The sequence below is a fragment of the Rattus norvegicus genome, chromosome X (assembly GCF_036323735.1).
Source record: "Rattus norvegicus strain BN/NHsdMcwi chromosome X, GRCr8, whole genome shotgun sequence".
Classification (NCBI taxonomy): Eukaryota; Metazoa; Chordata; class Mammalia; order Rodentia; family Muridae; genus Rattus; species Rattus norvegicus.
In genome coordinates, this window is record NC_086039.1 from 61962193 (window position 1) to 61970446 (window position 8254).

Below are 8254 nucleotides of genomic sequence, written 5' to 3' on the forward strand. Positions count from 1 at the left end.
TGTCATAGTTCTTAATGGCGAAGTATTATAAACTCTAATTTATTCTGTCTCAAATGTTTTATGAGGGGGAAATCCATTAGATCAGTAGTTCTCAACCTGTGGGTCATGACCCCTCTAGGGGTCACATACCAAATATCCTGCATATCAGATATTTACATTATGGTTAATAACAGTAACAACATTACAGTTATGAAGTAGCAATGAAATAATGTTATGGTTGAAGGTCACTACAACACGAGGAACTATATTAAAGGGTTGCAGCATTAGGAAAACTGAGAAACATTGCATTAGACTGTGCTGAATCACACTGCCATTCCATAAGTCAAAAATAGTGGAGTATTGGCAATTTTACATGGTTTAGCCTAACAAACTGGGGGAAAGCACCAGCAAAATGCAATAAAACCTTAACAATGGTTAAACCTAGACAACAGTGCTATAGGAATCTATTTTACTATTATTTCAATATTTTACTTCAATAAAGATTGAAGAAAAATAAAACATGTCTGTGTATTGGCCTAGATAGAAAAGATAATATATTGTTTCTATTTTTTAATACTTTGTTTCATCTACATATAGAATGAATTTTGATCATTTTCACATCTCTTGCCCTTTAATTCCCTCTCCCTCACCCAGTGAAACCTTCCTGGAGCACAGGCAACTTATCAGATCAGCGGTTCCATCACTAAAAACGGTGATACATCAGTTCTGGCCACCATACTGACCAATAGTCCCTCAGGGAGAGTTGGAACCTCTGAAAAATGGAATATGAAAAAAAAATCCTTCATAATAAAAATATATTAATTTAAATTGTGTACTTTACTGAAATTTGAGGAACATTCCCTTTAGTGTTACAATAGGACCCAAGAAAACACAGTATATCTCACCTGGGGTAGTGACACACACCTTTAATACCAGCACTCAAAAAGCAGAGGCAGTCTCTGAGTTTGAGTCCAACATGTTCTACAATCTGAATTGCAGGACAGCAAGAGATCCACAGAGAATCCCTGCCTTCCAAAACAAACAAACAAAAGAGTATATATATACACTTTAATCCCAGCAGTAAAGAGACAGCTGCAGTTGGAGCTCAAATGAGTTCAAGGTCCAGATCATCCAGAGTTCCAAAGTGCGCCCCCATTTTGATAGATTACGTAGATACTTAGGTAGTGTAGTTAGGTAGATAGATGGATGGAGAGAGAGAGAGGGGGGGGGGAGAGGGAGAGGGAGAGGGAGAGGGAGAGGGAGAGGGAGAGAGAGAGAGAGAGAGAGAGAGAGAGAGAGAGAGAGAGAGAGAGAGAGAGAGAGCACAGTTGTGACTGCCTAGACAAGACCTGGGAGAAGATCTAGCTTTTCTACATTCTGTCATGTCTCTTCTGGCCTCCTCCACAGGTACCAGGCACACATATGGTGCCTAGATCCACATTCAGGCACACAGTCATACACATAAAAATAAATAAAATCTCAAAGAAATAATATACTATATTTTATATACTATATATATGCTATAATTTTCTTCTTTGGTTTTATTTTTGTCTAATAGAAGAGCCAAAACTATAAAGGCCTTTTGTGTTCTCTCTGATTCAGGAGAGACCTACTCTAAAGCATCTCCAGGCTCCAACTCCTATCTTGACTTTATGAAAAATGAATCCCCTTTACCTTAACACACACTCTAGACAGTCGTTGTGATTCCAAAACTTGTTAATACTACACACAAATGCTTTCACCGTCTGATGGAGATATTTTAAGGTTGACTTTTTCTCAAAGGGAATGAAATATAGGCAGGATATTCTAAACCGAATCATATCTGGGCATATTTCAACACCCCTGACACAGCCACTGGCAAAAATGTTCTAATACCCTGGTAACAAAATGCAGTTCAGCTCCATTGCCTCTGCCTCCCAGCGTACTTCTTAACCTGCAACACCAAATGATATGAATGCTAGATGTATGTCTGCAAGGAATATGATGTAATAATCGTATTCTACAATTCCATTATGCTATAATTAATTTTAATTACATATTCAATCCTGCCTGAATTAAAAGACTCACATAACTTGAATCCTATGTCGCCTATAATTCTACTGTGTTATTTTGACAAAAATAAAGGAATAAATCTTCTAAGGCAATATGGTGGTTTTGGAGAGATCAACTGTGGTCATCCCAGGGTATTCTTTTACTGAAAGCAGCATTTTGTGTCCCTGTTTTCCAGTCCCAGCCTCAGTGCATGGGAAAGGAAACGCTGATTACATATCCAGTCACCTGACAGAAGGGGCGGCGCTCATCCTTCTTCATGTGTTTGTGTTTCTCTTTAGTGTTCTGAAGCTTGACTAGGGACTTGGCATTTGCCTCCTTTTCCATGTATCATTGTGAGAATTTCCTGGGTTCTCTTTCAATCTTCCCCCTCTTGCTTTCACAGGCACTTATTAACCTTCTTGGAGCTTCTCCAGGCACACCCAGTAACTCCTACAGAGCAAAGGATCTTCTTAGAAGGCGGAAAGCTGCACCCACGGCAGCCCCTTTATTGTGGTACAATATAGACACAGCCGGTATTATCTGTAAGGCCAATATCATGAGATCACTTTCCACTTGCACCTACTGAGCTATAGTGCAAATGGGAGGTTTTTTCCTTGGCTTTTTCCAGACAGGGTTTCTCTGTGTAACAGCCCTGGCTCTTCTGGAACTTGCTCTGTAGATCAGGCTGGCCTGAAACTCACAGAGATCTGCCTGCTTCTGCCTCCCAAGTGCTGGATTAAAGGTGTTGACCACCACTGCCCAGTACAAATAGGGATTTTTAAATATTTTCAGAGCTAGAAATTCCAGAATCTAATCCCATATTGCTTACGGCAAAGAAGTATCTGGAACTATTAGAAAACCTTGTTCTTGAGAAAACATAAGAACTCTGTAATGGCCTGTGGACTTTGGCTGGACACATTTTGGCCCTGAAAAGGACAAGTTTTGCTTATTTGGGGAACAGAATAACAACAAAGAAGTTAATTAAAAACACCACCTACAATGGAGTCTGGCGAAAGTGCTGTGTTCTGTTATATGGAGCAAAGGAACCAAAGTGAAAGCAAAAAAATGATGAATGCTTTCCTGTACAGGGAGGAATGCACTGTCTAGACAGCTGCAGTAGGAAAGACAATTAAGTAGTGCAAAAGCTAGAATCTGGGAGAGTTCGTATGAAAGTTTAAAGCATCCTATGCAACTCAGGGACATATCTGCATCCTTCCTGGAGGTTATTGTGACCCAGAACATCGATTCCATGCAGGGATTCTTATGACCTCAGAGAAAAGCATGAACTTAGCCTCTTCTTGATTTTCCTGCTCTTTCCAGAAAAACCATTGAAGCATTAATCTCTCAGGCAATGGCACAGGCCTTTAATCCCAGCAGTCAGGGAGCTAGAGGCAGTTGGGTCTGGGAGTTCAAGGCCAGCCTGGTCTACATAGCTAGTTTTAGGACAGCCAAAATTACACAAATCCTGTCAACCAAAAAAATAAAATGAGAGAGAGATACCATATAGAGATTTTGTCCTTCTGAGTGTGGTGCAGATAATTTTTTCCCAAAGAGATATTAGAAAGGGACCTGTATATAACCACTGTCACCTAATTTATACATAAGTAACGAAACTCTTGTGCCATTATTTTTTTAAAGATTTGCTTATTTAATGTATGTGAGTGCACTGTAGCTGTCTTCAGACACACCAGAAGATCTCATTACAGATGGTTGTGAGCCACCATGTGGTTGCTGGGATTTGAACTCAGGACCTCTGGAAGAGCAGTCATCGCTCTTAACCACTGAGCCATCTCTCCAGCCCTCTTGTGCCACTCTTCTTCTCTCCTTTTTCCTTTCTCTTTTCTTCTCTCTCTCTCTCTTTCTCTCTCTCTCTCTCTCTCTCTCTCTCTCTCTCTCTCTCTCTCTCTCTCTCTCTCTCTCTCTTGAGACAGAGTCTTTCCACATAGTCGTGACTGTCCTAGAACTCTCTGTATGTACCAAGCTGGACTTGAGTTCACAGAAATCTGCCTGCATTTGCCTTGAGTGCTGGGACTAGGGACCTGTGCCACCACAGCAGACTTAATGTATCACCTCTTATCTGAATCCTAGTTACATCAGAGCAGTGGGCTTGTGAAAATTTAATAAGCTGTACACTTACATATGCATACTTTTCCATCTTTACGTAACACTTTACATTTTTTATATTTATTTTATGTGTATTAATGCTTTGTGTTTTGCCTATTTGTATGTATGTGCACAATGTGCATGGCTGGTACCCTCAGAGGTCACATGTAATGTCATAGTCCCTGAAACTGAAGTTAAAGATACTTGTAATCTGCTGTGTGGGTGCTAGAAATTAAACCTGGGTCCTGTATAATAACAGTAAGGGCTCTTAATCACTAAGCAATCTCTCCAACCCCAAGTGTACTATACTTTGATTAAAGGTTGCTTTTGTGGCTGGTGATATGGCTAAGCGTGTAAAAGCATTTGCCACCAAGTGTAGAGACCTAATTTGAGAAAGGACAGAACTGATTCCTGAAAGTTGTCCTTTGAACTCCACATATGGGCCATGGCACACACCTAAGGGTAGGAGGTAACGAAAAGATGTTTTTTAATATTGCTTCCAATTCCTTTAAAAATAATTCAAATGGCAGCCCTTATTAAAGCTGTAGCTGCTTCCACATAGCTGGTGTGGTCAAACACAAGTCCCAAGTAACAGTTTTCCTTAACTGTCATGGTTCCATTTGCAGTAACACATCTGTAAGATTTTGAGAAAAGACAGTTCTATCTTGACATTTCTGAGAGGTGGCCAGAGATAGCTGTTAACACTGGATACTCTCTACAAATGTTGAGTCCCAAACATGAGGTGAGCATGAAGCAGTTTGCTGAGCCCAAGAGCCAGCACAAAGGGGCAGTTGCAAGTATGTTCACTCTGGAAGCATCTAACAGTACATAGCAATGTTTTGGGTCGCTGTCCTGTAAGCTAAGGTCAATCAGACCATTATGCTTCTGAGGTCCAGGTACAGGACATTGTGGATAATTGAATTGTCGTAAAAAGAAATGAACTGAGAATTCAAAATGGTATTTTTAAAATTTAAACTATTGTTTTTCAAATTAGAAAAATAAAAAATAAACGTTGAGAATTTAGATAAAAATGGGTGGTAGTACAATTTTTAGTTTCCCATTTGCCTTTTTCTCATCTTTAAATGTATCTTGCATTCTTGCATACGTATGTGTATGTGGACCAGACATGCATGCTCCAAGGAGAACAAATGGAAATGAGAGGACTGACTCTCTCCTTCCTCCATGGAGGTTAACAGGAATGGAATTTGGTTGTCAGCTTTGGTGACAACACCCTTATCTGCCGAACCATTTTTGCCTTTTTGATTTTGGGTTTGTTTTTTTTTGTTTGTTTGTTTTGGTTTTGGTTTGTGGTTTTTTGATTTTTCAGACAGGATAGCCCTGTCTGTCCTGGAACTCACTCTGTAGACCAGGCTGGCCTTGAATTCCGAGATCTGCCTGCCTCTGCCTCCCCAGTGCTGGGATCAAAAGTGTGTGCCACCACTGCCCCAATCCATTTCCCTTTTGAAACATATAGATGCTAACTATTTTCTCCTACTCTTGAAAAAAACTTCTGACATTTTGTTCTATATTTTTATTTTATTTTATTTTATTTTATTTTGAGACAGAATCTCAGGTAGCCAGGGTTGGCCTTGAACTCACTGTTTAGTTAATGATAACTTTGAACTTCTGATCCTCCTGCCTTTGCCTACTAAGTAATGGCTCATGTCACCATGCCCAATTTCTATGGTGCTGGGGATCCAACCTAGGGCTTCACGTATTGTTAGGCAAGCGCTCTACCACTGAGCAGCATTCCCAAGCCCATCTGACATCTTTTCCCAGGCCCTTTACTTTCCCATTGTTTTTCCTGCCCATACACTTTCAGATACTTGGAAACTGTAGGTTACCAGGTCTTTTCTACGCCAAAGTTAAAACAAGTACCTCAGGGTTCTTTTCTTTTCTTTTCTTTTCTTTTCTTTTCTTTTCTTTTCTTTTTTTTTTTTCCGGAGCTGAGAACTGAACCCAGGGCCTTGTGCTTGCTAGGCAAGTGCTCTACCACTGAGCTAAATCCCCAACCCCTCAGGGTTCTTTTCTTAAACCACTATATTGAGTCACATTGTTGACCAAAAACAGCTATAAAAATTGCACTAAATAAAAAATGTAAGTGTTTAAAAGTCTCACTCCCAGGGACCAGAGAGATGTTCGGGTCTTAAGAGTAGAGGTTCAATTCCCAGCATCCACATGACAGCTCACAACCATCTGTAACTCACAGTTCCAGGGGATCTGACTCCCTCTTCTAACTGCCACTCACGCCAGGCACACATGATACCCACACATTTGAACAGGCAAACATTCATATACATAAAATAAACCTAAAAAAATATTAAGTCACAATCATAAGCCAGCAAGATGGCTCAGCAGGTAATGGCACTAACCAACAAGCGTGGAAACTACATGGGAGAAGAGAACTGCCTCAAGTTGTCCTCCAGTCTCTACATGTAAGCCATGGTACACTGAGAGAGAGAGAGAGAGAGAGAGAGAGAGAGAGAGAGAGAGAGAGAGAGAGAATAAATATGAAGGAGAAAACTTTTCGCTCTCACTCATGTTTCCTCTCCAGCTGCTGAGAACCCTTTCATTTTATAGGCTCATTTTATAGAGCCATTGGTACTGACTCGTTACCCTTTCTGTGATGAAGTCATGAATCTTTAGTTGAATGTCTTTGTAGATAACAAACAACTGTGTTTGCAAGACATCTTGGAAGTGAGTAATGATCACTTAGCCTGCTCAGAACTCCATAACTCAAGACTGACTGAAGTCAATAAATAGTGGAAAGAAGTGGGTATTGTGGCATGAAGACTGTTTATATGTTGTACTGGGTTTGTGCTCATTTTCCACGAATCTTACTAAGGAGACTTGGGAGATTTGATTGTTTTCTGTTTCGGAGATTCTCCTCACCTAGAGAGCTATCTCTAAACAGTGAGCTGCATGGCTCTAACATATCATATGTGCCTCTGTGAAGTGAGGGGCACAGACAATGGCAGCACAAAGATATATTAAAAAATACATAATGTAACTTGTCTTAATATACTTTTCTGAGTCTAAAAATATGCCAGACCAAAAGAAACATATTTACATAAAAAGCAGACAAGGTCAAATAACAAAGAAAGCCCTTAATTAGTTGTAATCAACTTTAATTTGCATACCGTATATAATTCCTAAATGATTGTTAATAATAACTTTATATAATGGACTTCCAATTTTCATGAAAATGGCACATTTTGATAAGCAGACACAAAACCCTAGTACTAATAAGGTTTAATTTGCATACATTAGACTGATTATCCAAACAAAAGGATTACAGTATTACTTCTCCATACCTTTATGTCCTTATTATGCACATTTATTAACTTCACAAAAGCTAGCTGTTAGTGACAAACAATAGCCACGGAGGAAAGAGAAATCGACAGAATGAATAAAGTACATTTTACGGATAAGGAGCAAAGTTTATCCATCAGAGATGCCAAATTTAACTGTTTGCTAGTTAAAAGGGCCAGAATTTCACAAAGAGTGCCTCGTCATTTGAATAAAACAGCTTGTTTTTGTGACTTGGAAAAAAAATGCCCTAACACATCACTCGAATTTAATAATGAATTTATCTCAAGCTAAGAAGCCTCCTCAACACCACAGTTTGCTGAGAATTCATGAACAGCCACAGAATTAAGCTTTAAATGTGTGGTTCTAGGGTGCAGCGTTAATAAATATATTTCAACAAGCTTAGTTTTCAGCCGAGTAAATAATAATATAGGTGGCATTAGTATTGATATCGGTTCTTAATGGTATCATTTATACCCTGCAATTAAAGTTTAAGCACTAAATAAAGCATTATTAGGAGATCTGGGTTGGCTTTTCTTATATGTGAACACAAATGAAGCTCATGAGTGTTTGGATAAGAGCCAAAAAACTTGAAACTTAACCACAAGCTACTTCCGGGGGTTTTCCTAGTGTTTTTGCTACTTGGCAAGATACAAAATTAGAACACCAGGAAATGATTTCCAAAGAAGGCAGAGGAAAATGGAAGCCACAGGAACTGAACTAAACTCCACAATGTTTCACTCTGACCCCTAACACATAACGTCAAAGATAAGAACCATCTGCTAGAAATGTGTCTGTCTGAATATCCAGTGAGGGTTTCACTAGCTTTGTG

At 39.4% G+C, this 8254-nt stretch overlaps 1 non-coding gene across 1 annotated transcript; it reads left to right on the forward strand.

Moving 5' to 3' along the window:
* The first annotated feature begins 4638 nt into the window (after positions 1 to 4638).
* On the forward strand, positions 4639 to 4773 carry LOC120099445 (small nucleolar RNA SNORA16B/SNORA16A family). Its single transcript, XR_005498624.1, has one exon. It is a non-coding gene; the product is annotated as a small nucleolar RNA SNORA16B/SNORA16A family (small nucleolar RNA).
* Positions 4774 to 8254: the final 3481 nt, after the last annotated feature.